The following is a 16,554-nucleotide window of genomic DNA, read 5'->3' as shown; positions in this document are numbered from 1 at the left end:
GGGGGCCACATAGACTGGAGGGGGGCCACAGGGACTGAGGGGGGCATATAGACTGGAGGGGGGCCACAGGGACTGGGGGGGCATATAGACTAGAGGGCGCCACAGGGACTGAGGGGGGCATATAGACTGGAGGGGGGCCACATAGACTGGAGGGGGGCCACAGGGACTGAGGGGGGCATATAGACTGGAGGGGGGCCACAGGGACTGGGGGGGGGCATATAGACTGGAGGGGGGCCACATAGACTGGAGGGGGGCCACAGGGACTGAGGGGGGCATATAGACTGGAGGGGGGCCACAGGGACTGGGGGGGGGCATATAGACTGGAGGGGGGCCACATAGACTGGAGGGGGGCCACAGAGACTGGAGGGGCATATAGACTAGAGGGCGCCACAGGGACTGAGGGGGGCATATAGACTGGAGGGGGGCCACATAGACTGGAGGGGGGCCACAGGGACTGAGGGGGGCATATAGACTGGAGGGGGGCCACAGGGACTGGGGGGGGGGCATATAGACTGGAGGGGGGCCACATAGACTGGAGGGGGGCCACAGGGACTGAGGGGGGCATATAGACTGGAGGGGGGCCACAGGGACTGGGGGGGGGGCATATAGACTGGAGGGGGGCCACATAGACTGGAGGGGGGCCACAGAGACTGGAGGGGCATATAGACTAGAGGGGGCCACAGGGACTGGAGGGGGGCATATAGACTGGAGGGGGGCCACAGGGACTGGAGGGGGGCATATAGACTGGAGGGGGGCCACAGGGACTGGAGGGGGGGGCCACAGAGACGGGAGGGGGCCACATGGACTGGAGGGGGGGCACAGAGACTGGAGGGGGCCACATAGACTGGAGGGGGACCACATAGACTGGAGGGGGCCACAGAGACTGGAGGGGGCCACAGAGACTGGAGGGGACCACATAGACTGGAGGGGGCCACAGAGACTGGAGGGGGCCACATAGACTGGAGGGGACCGCATAGACTGGAGGGGGCCACAGAGACTGTGTGTCCTCACCTATACATTGTGTGTTGGTAAAGGGGGAGAGGTGTGTCCTCACCTATACACTGTGTGGAGGGGCGTGTCCTCACCTGTATACTGTAGGTGGGTGTCCTTGGGGGCGGGGTAGGGGTGTGTCCTCACGTATATGTTGTGTTGATTGGTGTCCTTGGAGGTGGGATAGGGGTGTGTCCTCATGTATATGTTGTGTTGATTGGTGTCCTTGGGGGCGGGGTAGGGGTGTGTCCTCATGTATATGTTGTGTTGATTGGTGTCCTTGGCGGCGGGGTAGGGGTGTGTCCTGATGTATATGTTGTGTTGATTGGTGTCCTTGGAGGCGGGGTAGGGGTGTGTCCTCATGTATATGTTGTGTTGATGGATGTCCTTGGAGGCGGGGTAGGGGTGTGTCCTCATGTATATGTTGTGTTGATGGATGTCCTTGGGGGCGGGGTAGGGGTGTGTCCTGATGTATATGTTGTGTTGATGGAAGTCCTTGGAGGCGGGGTAGGGGTGTGTCCTCATGTATATGTTGTGTTAATTGGTGTCCTTGGCGGCGGGGTAGGCGCCTCCAAGGACACCAGGCGGAGGACGGGGGATCGAGACTTCACCGATGACATCACAGGCGGAGGACGGGGGATCGAGACTTCACTGATGACGTCACAGGCGGAGGACGGGGGATCGAGACTTCACTGATGACGTCACAGGCGGAGGACGGGGGATCGAGACTTCACTGATGACGTCACAGGCGGAGGACAGGGGATCGAGACTTCACTGATGACGTCACAGACGGAGGACGGGGGATCGAGACTTCACTGATGACATCACAGGTGGAGGACGGGGGATCGAGACTTCACTGATGACGTCACAGGCGGAGGACAGGGGATCGAGACTTCACTGATGACATCACAGGCGGAGGACGGGGGATCGAGACTTCACTGATGACGTCACAGGCGGAGGACAGGGGATCGAGACTTCACTGATGACGTCACAGACGGAGGACGGGGGATCGAGACTTCACTGATGACATCACAGGCGGAGGACGGGGGATAGAGACTTCACCGATGACGTCACAGGCGGAGGACGGGGGATCGAGACTTCACTGATGACATCACAGACGGAGGACGGGGGATAGAGACTTCACCGATGACATCACAGGCGGAGGACGGGGGATCGAGACTTCACTGATGACGTCACAGACGGAGGACGGGGGATCGAGACTTCACCGATGACATCACAGGCGGAGGACGGGGGATAGAGACTTCACCGATGACGTCACAGACGGAGCACGGGGGATCGAGACTTCACCAATGACATCACAGACGGGGGATCGAGACTTCACCGATGACGTCACAGGCGGAGGACGGGGGATCGAGACTTCACTGATGACATCACAGACGGAGGACGGGGGATCGAGACTTCACCAATGACATCACAGGCGGAGGACGGGGGATCGAGACTTCACCGATGACATCACAGGCGGAGGACGGGGGATCGAGACTTCACCGATGACGTCACAGACGGAGGACGGGGGATCGAGACTTCACCGATGACATCACAGGCGGAGGACGGGGGATCGAGACTTCACCGATGACGTCACAGGCGGAGGATGGGGGATCGAGACTTCACCGATGACATCACAGGCGGAGGACGGGGGATCGAGACTTCACCGATGACGTCACAGGCGGAGGACGGGGGATCGAGACTTCACCGATGACGTCACAGGCGGAGGACGGGGGATAGAGACTTCACCGATGACATCACAGGCGGAGGACGGGGGATCGAGACTTCACCGATGACGTCACAGGCGGAGGACGGGGGATCGAGACTTCACCGATGACGTCACAGACGGAGGACGGGGGATCGAGACTTCACTGATGACATCACAGGCGGAGGAGGGGGGATCGAGACTTCACCGATGACATCACAGACGGAGGACGGGGGATCGAGACTTCACCGATGACATCACAGGCGGAGGACAGGGGATCGAGACTTCACCGATGACGTCACAGGCGGAGGACGGGGGATCGAGACTTCACCGATGACGTCACAGGCGGAGGACGGGGGATCGAGACTTCACCGATGACGTCACAGACGGAGGACGGGGGATCGAGACTTCACCGATGACATCACAGACGGAGGACGGGGGATCGAGACTTCACTGATGACATCACAGGCGGAGGACGGGGGATAGAGACTTCACCGATGACGTCACAGGCGGAGGACGGGGGATCGAGACTTCACCGATGACATCACAGACGGAGGACGGGGGATCGAGACTTCACCGATGACATCACAGACGGAGGACGGGGGATCGAGACTTCACCGATGACGTCACAGGCGGAGGAGGGGGGATCGAGACTTCACCGATGACATCACAGGCGGAGGAGGGGGGATCGAGACTTCACCGATGACATCACAGACGGAGGACGGGGGATCGAGACTTCACCGATGACGTCACAGGCGGAGGATGGGGGATCGAGACTTCACCGATGACATCACAGGCGGAGGACGGGGGATAGAGACTTCACCGATGACGTCACAGGCGGAGGACGGGGGATAGAGACTTCACCGATGACATCACAGGCGGAGGACGGGGAATCGAGACTTCACCGATGACGTCACAGGCGAAGGACGGGGGATAGAGACTTTACCGATGACATCACAGGCGGAGGACGGGGGATCGAGACTTCACCGATGACATCACAGGCGGAGGACGGGGGATCGAGACTTCACCGATGACGTCACAGGCGGAGGACGGGGGATCGAGACTTCACCGATGACATCACAGACGGAGGACGGGGGATCGAGACTTCACCGATGATATCACAGACGGAGGACGGGGGATAGAGACTTCACCGATGACATCACAGGCGGAGGACGGGGGATCGAGACTTCACCGATGACATCACAGACGGAGGACGGGGGATAGAGACTTCACCGATGACATCACAGACGGAGGACGGGGGATAGAGACTTCACCGATGACATCACAGACGGAGGACGGGGGATCGAGACTTCACCGATGACGTCACAGGCGGAGGACGGGGGATCGAGACTTCACCGATGACGTCACAGACGGAGGACGGGGGATCGAGACTTCACCGATGACGTCACAGGCGGAGGACGGGGGATCGAGACTTCACCGATGACATCACAGACGGAGGACGGGGGATCGAGACTTCACCGATGACATCACAGGCGGAGGACGGGGGATCGAGACTTCACCGATGACATCACAGACGGAGGACGGGGGATCGAGACTTCACCGATGACGTCACAGACGGAGGACGGGGGATAGAGACTTCACCGATGACGTCACAGACGGAGGACGGGGGATCGAGACTTCACCGATGACGTCACAGGCGGAGGACGGGGGATAGAGACTTCACCGATGACATCACAGGCGGAGGACGGGGGATCGAGACTTCACCGATGACGTCACAGGCGGAGGACGGGGGATCGAGACTTCACCGATGACGTCACAGGCGGAGGACGGGGGATCGAGACTTCACCGATGACATCACAGACGGAGGACGGGGGATCGAGACTTCACCGATGACATCACAGACGGAGGACGGGGGATCGAGACTTCACCGATGACATCACAGGCGGAGGACGGGGGATCGAGACTTCACCGATGACATCACAGACGGAGGACGGGGGATCGAGACTTCACCGATGACGTCACAGACGGAGGACGGGGGATAGAGACTTCACCGATGACGTCACAGACGGAGGACGGGGGATCGAGACTTCACCGATGACGTCACAGGCGGAGGACGGGGGATCGAGACTTCACCGATGACGTCACAGGCGGAGGACGGGGGATCGAGACTTCACCGATGACATCACAGGCGGAGGACGGGGGATCGAGACTTCACCGATGACGTCACAGACGGAGGACGGGGGATCGAGACTTCACTGATGACATCACAGACGGAGGACGGGGGATCGAGACTTCACCGATGACATCACAGACGGAGAACGGGGGATAGAGACTTCACCGATGACGTCACAGGCGGAGGACGGGGGATCGAGACTTCACCGATGACGTCACAGGCGGAGGACGGGGGATCGAGACTTCACCGATGACATCACAGACGGAGGACGGGGGATCGAGACTTCACCGATGACGTCACAGACGGAGGACGGGGGATCGAGACTTCACCGATGACATCACAGGCGGAGGAGGGGGGATCGAGACTTCACCGATGACATCACAGGCGGAGGACGGGGGATAGAGACTTCACCGATGACGTCACAGGCGGAGGACGGGGGATCGAGACTTCACCGATGACGTCACAGACGGAGGACGGGGGATCGAGACTTCACCGATGACGTCACAGACGGAGGACGGGGGATCGAGACTTCACCGATGACGTCACAGGCGGAGGACGGGGGATCGAGACTTCACCGATGACATCACAGGCGGAGGAGGGGGGATCGAGACTTCACCGATGACATCACAGGCGGAGGACGGGGGATAGAGACTTCACCGATGACATCACAGGCGGAGGAAGGGGGATCGAGACTTCACCGATGACATCACAGACGGAGGACGGGGGATCGAGACTTCACCGATGACATCACAGACGGAGGACGGGGGATCGAGACTTCACAGATGACATCACAGACGGAGGACGGGGGATCGAGACTTCACCGATGACGTCACAGGCGGAGGACGGGGGATCGAGACTTCACCGATGACATCACAGGCGGAGGATGGGGGATCGAGACTTCACCGATGACATCACAGGCGGAGGACGGGGGATCGAGACTTCACCGATGACATCACAGGCGGAGGACGGGGGATCGAGACTTCACCGATGACATCACAGGCGGAGGACGGGGGATCGAGACTTCACCGATGACGTCACAGGCGGAGGACGGGGGATCGAGACTTCACCGATGACATCACAGACGGAGGACGGGGGATCGAGACTTCACCGATGACGTCACAGGCGGAGGACGGGGGATCGAGACTTCACCGATGACATCACAGGCGGAGGACGGGGGATCGAGACTTCACCGATGACGTCACAGACGGAGGACGGGGGGATCGAGACTTCACCGATGACATCACAGGCGGAGGAGGGGGGATAGAGACTTCACCGATGACGTCACAGGCGGAGGACGGGGGATAGAGACTTCACCGATGACGTCACAGGCGGAGGACGGGGGATCGAGACTTCACCGATGACGTCACAGGCGGAGGACGGGGGATCGAGACTTCACCGATGACGTCACAGGCGGAGGACGGGGGATCGAGACTTCACCGATGACGTCACAGACGGAGGACGGGGGATCGAGACTTCACTGATGACATCACAGGCGGAGGACGGGGGATCGAGACTTCACCGATGACGTCACAGGCGGAGGACGGGGGATCGAGACTTCACCGATGACGTCACAGACGGAGGACGGGGGATCGAGACTTCACCGATGACATCACAGACGGAGGACGGGGGATCGAGACTTCACCGATGACGTCACAGGCGGAGGAGGGGGGATCGAGACTTCACCGATGACATCACAGGCGGAGGACGGGGGATCGAGACTTCACCGATGACGTCACAGGCGGAGGACGGGGGATCGAGACTTCACCGATGACGTCACAGGCGGAGGACGGGGGATCGAGACTTCACCGATGACGTCACAGACGGAGGACGGGGGATAGAGACTTCACCGATGACGTCACAGGCGGAGGACGGGGGATCGAGACTTCACCGATGACATCACAGACGGAGGACGGGGGATCGAGACTTCACCGATGACGTCACAGGCGGAGGACGGGGGATCGAGACTTCACCGATGACGTCACAGGCGGAGGACGGGGGATCGAGACTTCACCGATGACGTCACAGGCGGAGGACGGGGGATCGAGACTTCACCGATGACGTCACAGGCGGAGGACGGGGGATCGAGACTTCACCGATGACGTCACAGGCGGAGGACGGGGGATAGAGACTTCACCGATGACATCACAGGCGGAGGACGGGGGATCGAGACTTCACCGATGACGTCACAGACCGAGGACGGGGGATCGAGACTTCACCGATGACGTCACAGGCGGAGGACGGGGGATCGAGACTTCACCGATGACGTCACAGGCGGAGGACGGGGGATCGAGACTTCACCGATGACATCACAGGCGGAGGACGGGGGATCGAGACTTCACGGATGACATCTCAGACGGAGGACGGGGGACCGAGACTTCACCGATGACATCACAGGCGGAGGACGGGGGATCGAGACTTCACCGATGACGTCACAGGCGGAGGACGGGGGATCGAGACTTCACCGATGACGTCACAGACGGAGGACGGGGGATAGAGACTTCACCGATGACGTCACAGGCGGAGGACGGGGGATAGAGACTTCACCGATGACATCACAGACGGAGGACGGGGGATAGAGACTTCACCGATGACATCACAGACGGAGGACGGGGGATCGAGACTTCACCGATGACATCACAGACGGAGGACGGGGGATAGAGACTTCACCGATGACATCACAGACGGAGGACGGGGGACCGAGACTTCACCGATGACATCACAGGCGGAGGACGGGGGATCGAGACTTCACCGATGACGTCACAGGCGGAGGACGGGGGATCGAGACTTCACCGATGACGTCACAGACGGAGGACGGGGGATAGAGACTTCACCGATGACGTCACAGGCGGAGGACGGGGGATAGAGACTTCACCGATGACATCACAGACGGAGGACGGGGGATCGAGACTTCACCGATGACATCACAGACGGAGGACGGGGGATCGAGACTTCACCGATGACATCACAGACGGAGGACGGGGGATAGAGACTTCACCGATGATATCACAGACGGAGGACGGGGGATCGAGACTTCACCGATGACATCACAGGCGGAGGACGGGGGATCGAGACTTCACCGATGACATCACAGACGGAGGACGGGGGATCGAGACTTCACCGATGACGTCACAGACGGAGGACGGGGGATAGAGACTTCACAGATGACATCACAGACGGAGGACGGGGGATCGAGACTTCACCGATGACGTCACAGGCGGAGGACGGGGGATAGAGACTTCACCGATGACGTCACAGGCGGAGGACGGGGGATAGAGACTTCACCGATGACGTCACAGGCGGAGGACGGGGGATCGAGACTTCACCGATGACGTCACAGGCGGAGGACGGGGGATCGAGACTTCACCGATGACGTCACAGGCGGAGGACGGGGGATCGAGACTTCACCGATGACGTCACAGGCGGAGGACGGGGGATCGAGACTTCACCGATGACATCACAGGCGGAGGACGGGGGATCGAGACTTCACCGATGACGTCACAGGCGGAGGATGGGGGATAGAGACTTCACCGATGACGTCACAGACGGAGGACGGGGGATCGAGACTTCACCGATGACATCACAGGTGGAGGACGGGGGATCGAGACTTCACCGATGACGTCACAGGCGGAGGACGGGGGATCGAGACTTCACCGATGACATCACAGACGGAGGACGGGGGATCGAGACTTCACCGATGACGTCACAGACGGAGGACGGGGGATCGAGACTTCACTGATGACATCACAGACGGAGGACGGGGGATAGAGACTTCACCGATGACGTCACAGGCGGAGGACGGGGGATCGAGACTTCACCGATGACGTCACAGGCGGAGGACGGGGGATCGAGACTTCACCGATGACATCACAGGCGGAGGATCGAGACTTCACCGATGACATCACAGGCGGAGGAGGGGGGATCGAGACTTCACCGATGACGTCACAGACGGAGGACGGGGGATCGAGACTTCACCGATGACATCACAGGCGGAGGACGGGGGATCGAGACTTCACTGATGACATCACAGACGGAGGACGGGGGATAGAGACTTCACCGATGACGTCACAGGCGGAGGACGGGGGATCGAGACTTCACCGATGACGTCACAGGCGGAGGACGGGGGATCGAGACTTCACCGATGACATCACAGGCGGAGGATCGAGACTTCACCGATGACATCACAGGCGGAGGAGGGGGGATCGAGACTTCACCGATGACGTCACAGACGGAGGACGGGGGATCGAGACTTCACCGATGACATCACAGGCGGAGGACGGGGGATCGAGACTTCACCGATGACATCACAGACGGAGGACGGGGGATAGAGACTTCACCGATGACATCACAGGCGGAGGACGGGGGATCGAGACTTCACCGATGACATCACAGGCGGAGGACGGGGGATCGAGACTTCACCGATGACATCACAGACGGAGGACGGGGGATCGAGACTTCACCGATGACATCACAGGCGGAGGACGGGGGATCGAGACTTCACCGATGACATCACAGACGGAGGACGGGGGATAGAGACTTCACCGATGACATCACAGGCGGAGGACGGGGGATCGAGACTTCACCGATGACATCACAGGCGGAGGACGGGGGATCGAGACTTCACCGATGACATCACAGACGGAGGACGGGGGATCGAGACTTCACCGATGACATCACAGGCGGAGGACGGGGGATCGAGACTTCACCGATGACGTCACAGACGGAGGACGGGGGATCGAGACTTCACCCATGATATCACAGACGGAGGACGGGGGATCGAGACTTCACCCATGATATCACAGGCGGAGGACGGGGGATCGAGACTTCACCCATGATATCACAGGCGGAGGATGGGGGATCGAGACTTCACCGATGACATCACAGGCGGAGGACGGGGGATCGAGACTTCACCGATGACATCACAGACGGAGGACGGGGGATCGAGACTTCACCGATGACATCACAGGCGGAGGACGGGGGATCGAGACTTCACCGATGACGTCACAGACGGAGGACGGGGGATCGAGACTTCACCCATGATATCACAGACGGAGGACGGGGGATCGAGACTTCACCCATGATATCACAGGCGGAGGACGGGGGATCGAGACTTCACCCATGATATCACAGGCGGAGGATGGGGGATCGAGACTTCACCGATGACATCACAGGCGGAGGACGGGGGATCGAGACTTCACCGATGACATCACAGGCGGAGGACGGGGGATCGAGACTTCACCGATGACGTCACAGGCGGAGGACGGGGGAAACGAGACTTCACCGATGACATCACAGGCGGAGGACGGGGGATCGAGACTTCACCGATGACATCACAGGCGGAGGACGGGGGATCGAGACTTCACCGATGACATCACAGACGGAGGACGGGGGATGGAGACTTCACCGATGACATCACAGACAGAGGACAGGGGATCGAGACTTCACCGATGACATCACAGGCGGAGGACGGGGGATCGAGACTTCACCGATGACGTCACAGACGGAGGACGGGGGATGGAGACTTCACCGATAACATCACAGACGGAGGACGGGGGATCGAGACTTCACCGATGACATCACAGACGGAGGACGGGGGACCGAGACTTCACCGATGACGTCACAGGCGGAGGACGGGGGATCGAGACTTCACCGATGACATCACAGGCGGAGGACGGGGGATCGAGACTTCACCGATGACGTCACAGGCGGAGGACGGGGGATCGAGACTTCACCGATGACATCACAGGCGGAGGACGGGGGATCGAGACTTCACCGATGACATCACAGGCGGAGGACGGGGGATCGAGACTTCACTGATGACGTCACAGGCGGAGGACGGGGGATCGAGACTTCACCGATGACGTCACAGGCGGAGGACGGGGGATGGAGACTTCACCGATGACATCACAGGCGGAGGACGGGGGATCGAGACTTCACCGATGACATCACAGACGGAGGACGGGGGATCGAGACTTCACCGATGACATCACAGACGGAGGATGGGGGATCGAGACTTCACCGATGACATCACAGGCGGAGGACGGGGGATCGAGACTTCACCGATGACGTCACAGGCGGAGGACGGGGGATAGAGACTTCACCGATGACGTCACAGGCGGAGGACGGGGGATCGAGACTTCACCGATGACATCACAGGCGGAGGACGGGGGATCGAGACTTCACTGATGACGTCACAGACGGAGGACGGGGGATCGAGACTTCACCGATGACGTCACAGGCAGAGGACGGGGGATCGAGACTTCACCGATGACGTCACAGGCGGAGGACGGGGGATAGAGACTTCACCGATGACATCACAGACGGAGGACGGGGGATCGAGACTTCACCGATGACATCACAGGCGGAGGACGGGGGATCGAGACTTCACCGATGACGTCACAGGCGGAGGATCGAGACTTCACCGATGACGTCACAGGCGGAGGACGGGGGATCGAGACTTCACCGATGACGTCACAGGCGGAGGACGGGGGATCGAGACTTCACCGATGACATCACAGGCGGAGGACGGGGGGATCGAGACTTCACCGATGACATCACAGGCGGAGGACGGGGGATCGAGACTTCACCGATGACATCACAGACGGAGGACGGGGGATCGAGACTTCACCGATGACGTCACAGGCGGAGGACGGGGGATCGAGACTTCACCGATGACATCACAGACGGAGGACGGGGGATCGAGACTTCACCGATGACGTCACAGGCGGAGGACGGGGGATCGAGACTTCACCGATGACATCACAGGCGGAGGATGGGGGATCGAGACTTCACCGATGACATCACAGGCGGAGGACGGGGGATCGAGACTTCACCGATGACATCACAGGCGGAGGACGGGGGATCGAGACTTCACCGATGACATCACAGACGGAGGACGGGGAATCGAGACTTCACCGATGACATCACAGACGGAGGACGGGGGATCGAGACTTCACCGATGACGTCACAGACGGAGGACGGGGGATCGAGACTTCACCGATGACATCACAGACGGAGGACGGGGGATCGAGACTTCACCGATGACATCACAGGCGGAGGACGGGGGATAGAGACTTCACCGATGACATCACAGGCGGAGGACGGGGGATCGAGACTTCACCGATGACATCACAGGCGGAGGACGGGGGATCGAGACTTCACCGATGACATCACAGGCGGAGGACGGGGGATCGAGACTTCACCGATGACATCACAGACAGAGGATGGGGGATCGAGACTTCACCGATGACATCACAGACGGAGGACGGGGGATCGAGACTTCACCGATGGCGTCACAGACGGAGGACGGGGAATCGAGACTTCACCGATGACGTCACAGACGGAGGACGGGGGATCGAGACTTCACCGATGACATCACAGACGGAGGACGGGGGATCGAGACTTCACCGATGACATCACAGGCGGAGGACGGGGGATAGAGACTTCACCGATGACGTCACAGGCGGAGGACGGGGGATCGAGACTTCACAGATGACGTCACAGACGGAGGACGGGGGATCGAGACTTCACCGATGACATCACAGGCGGAGGACGGGGGATAGAGACTTCACCGATGACGTCACAGGCGGAGGACGGGGGATAGAGACTTCACAGATGACGTCACAGGCGGAGGACGGGGGATCGAGACTTCACCGATGACATCACAGACGGAGGACGGGGGATAGAGACTTCACCGATGACGTCACAGGCGGAGGACGGGGGATCGAGACTTCACCGATGACATCACAGACGGAGGACGGGGGATCGAGACTTCACCGATGACATCACAGACGGAGGACGGGGGATCGAGACTTCACCGATGACATCACAGACGGAGGACGGGGGATCGAGACTTCACCGATGACATCACAGACGGAGGACGGGGGATCGAGACTTCACCGATGACATCACAGACGGAGGATGGGGGATCGAGACTTCACCGATGACATCACAGGCGGAGGACGGGGGATAGAGACTTCACCGATGACGTCACAGGCGGAGGACGGGGGATCGAGACTTCACAGATGACGTCACAGACGGAGGACGGGGGATCGAGACTTCACCGATGACATCACAGGCGGAGGACGGGGGATAGAGACTTCACCGATGACGTCACAGGCGGAGGACGGGGGATAGAGACTTCACAGATGACGTCACAGGCGGAGGACGGGGGATCGAGACTTCACCGATGACATCACAGACGGAGGACGGGGGATAGAGACTTCACCGATGACGTCACAGGCGGAGGACGGGGGGATCGAGACTTCACCGATGACATCACAGACGGAGGACGGGGGATCGAGACTTCACCGATGACATCACAGACGGAGGACGGGGGATCGAGACTTCACCGATGACATCACAGACGGAGGACGGGGGATCGAGACTTCACCGATGACATCACAGACGGAGGACGGGGGATCGAGACTTCACCGATGACATCACAGACGGAGGATGGGGGATCGAGACTTCACCGATGACATCACAGACGGAGGACGGGGGATCGAGACTTCACCGATGACATCACAGACGGAGGATGGGGGATCGAGACTTCACCGATGACATCACAGGCGGAGGACGGGGGATGGAGACTTCACCGATGACGTCACAGACGGAGGACGGGGGATAGAGACTTCACCGATGACATCACAGACGGAGGACGGGGGATCGAGACTTCACCGATGACATCACAGACGGAGGACGGGGGATCGAGACTTCACCGATGACATCACAGACGGAGGATGGGGGATCGAGACTTCACCGATGACATCACAGGCAGAGGACGGGGGATGGAGACTTCACCGATGACGTCACAGGCGGAGGACGGGGGATCGAGACTTCACCGATGACGTCACAGACGGAGGACGGGGGATCGAGACTTCACCGATGACGTCACAGGCGGAGGACGGGGGATCGAGACTTCACCGATGACGTCACAGACGGAGGACGGGGGATCGAGACTTCACCGATGACATCACAGGCGGAGGACGGGGGATCGAGACTTCACCGATGACGTCACAGGCGGAGGAGGGGGGATCGAGACTTCACCGATGACATCACAGGCGGAGGACGGGGGATCGAGACTTCACCGATGACGTCACAGGCGGAGGACGGGGGATCGAGACTTCACCGATGACGTCACAGGCGGAGGACGGGGGATCGAGACTTCACCGATGACATCACAGGCGGAGGAAGGGGGATCGAGACTTCACCGATGACATCACAGACGGGGGATCGAGACTTCACCGATGACATCACAGACGGGGGATCGAGACTTCACCGATGACATCACAGACGGAGGACGGGGGATAGAGACTTCACCGATGACATCACAGGCGGAGGAGGGGGGATCGAGACTTCACCGATGACATCACAGACGGAGGACGGGGGATAGAGACTTCACCGATGACATCACAGACGGAGGACGGGGGATCGAGACTTCACCGATGACATCACAGGCGGAGGACGGGGGATCGAGACTTCACCGATGACGTCACAGACTGAGGACGGGGGATAGAGACTTCACCGATGACATCACAGACGGAGGACGGGGGATAGAGACTTCACCGATGACATCACAGGCGGAGGACAGGGGATAGAGACTTCACCGATGACGTCACAGGCGGAGGACGGGGGATCGAGACTTCACTGATGACATCACAGACGGAGGACGGGGGATCGAGACTTCACCGATGACATCACAGGCGGAGGACGGGGGATCGAGACTTCACCGATGACATCACAGGCGGAGGACGGGGGATCGAGACTTCACCGATGACATCACAGACGGAGGACGGGGGATCGAGACTTCACCGATGACATCACAGGCGGAGGAGGGGGGATCGAGACTTCACCGATGACATCACAGGCGGAGGACCGAGACTTCACCGATGACGTCACAGGCGGAGGACGGGGGATCGAGACTTCACCGATGACGTCACAGGCGGAGGACGGGGGATCGAGACTTCACCGATGACGTCACAGGCGGAGGACGGGGGATCGAGACTTCACCGATGACATCACAGGCGGAGGACGGGGGATAGAGACTTCACCGATGACGTCACAGGCGGAGGACGGGGGATCGAGACTTCACCGATGACGTCACAGGCGGAGGACGGGGGATAGAGACTTCACCGATGACGTCACAGACGGAGGACGGGGGATCGAGACTTCACCGATGACATCACAGACGGAGGACGGGGGATAGAGACTTCACCGATGACATCACAGACGGAGGACGGGGGATAGAGACTTCACCGATGACGTCACAGGCGGAGGACGGGGGATCGAGACTTCACCGATGACGTCACAGACGGAGGACGGGGGATCGAGACTTCACCGATGACATCACAGACGGAGGACGGGGGATCGAGACTTCACCGATGACGTCACAGGCGGAGGAGGGGGGATCGAGACTTCACCGATGACATCACAGACGGGGGATCGAGACTTCACCGATGACATCACAGACGGGGGATCGAGACTTCACCGATGACATCACAGGCGGAGGACGGGGGATCGAGACTTCACCGATGACATCACAGGCGGAGGAGGGGGGATCGAGACTTCACCGATGACATCACAGGCGGGGGATCGAGACTTCACTGATGACATCACAGACGGGGGATCGAGACTTCACCGATGACATCACAGGCGGAGGACGGGGGATAGAGACTTCACCGATGACGTCACAGACGGAGGACGGGGGATCGAGACTTCACCGATGACGTCACAGGCGGAGGACGGGGGATCGAGACTTCACCGATGACATCACAGGCGGAGGACGGGGGATCGAGACTTCACCGATGACATCACAGGCGGAGGACGGGGGATCGAGACTTCACCGATGACGTCACAGGCGGAGGACGGGGGATCGAGACTTCACCGATGACATCACAGGCGGAGGACGGGGGATCGAGACTTCACCGATGACGTCACAGACGGAGGACGGGGGATCGAGACTTCACCGATGACGTCACAGACGGAGGACGGGGGATCGAGACTTCACTGATGACATCACAGACGGAGGACGGGGGATCGAGACTTCACCGATGACGTCACAGACGGAGGACGGGGGATCGAGACTTCACCGATGACATCACACCAGCTGATTGTCCCATACTGCCCACCCCTATTCATCGGGGATCCTGCCCCCAAACCATTGCGCCCCTCCACCAAGCGTTGGACAATCACACACTATAATAATATGCACTGTCACTGTACTAACACTACATGTGGGGGGATGTGTGCTTACTCACTGAATGGGAGGGGCTTGTACTAGGGGAGGGAAGGCATTGATTGGTGGAACGATCAGATCGGGGGGGGGTGCCCTATAGATGACCCCCCCATAGAACACACATAACAATCGCTATCCCGCCCTATAACAAAGGACATGGGTGGCGGTCACGTGATCTCTGTATTAATGTTCCATCAGATTAGGCGATCCGTCAGAATGAGTAACGGAAATGACGTTGGTCGCCGCCATCTTGCTACACCCCGCAGTAATGATACAGTGAGGAGAGAGTGAGCGGACATCTTCCTACACCCACCGGGGTTTTACATTTTACACTTATTTATACCAGTACAGGATTTAGCACTCCGTCTGAATGTTTACCGCCTCCTAGAGATCCTCCCCCGGAACCTCCAAACCCCGCCCTCACTCCGCCCACCACATGTAACTTCCCTCCCACCGTGTCTGAGAGGAGGGGACTGCGCAGGCGCGAGG

The sequence above is a fragment of the Rana temporaria genome, chromosome 13 (assembly GCF_905171775.1).
Source record: "Rana temporaria chromosome 13, aRanTem1.1, whole genome shotgun sequence".
Classification (NCBI taxonomy): Eukaryota; Metazoa; Chordata; class Amphibia; order Anura; family Ranidae; genus Rana; species Rana temporaria.
The sequence above is the reverse complement of the archived record's forward strand: the minus strand, read 5'-3'. Positions refer to the sequence as shown.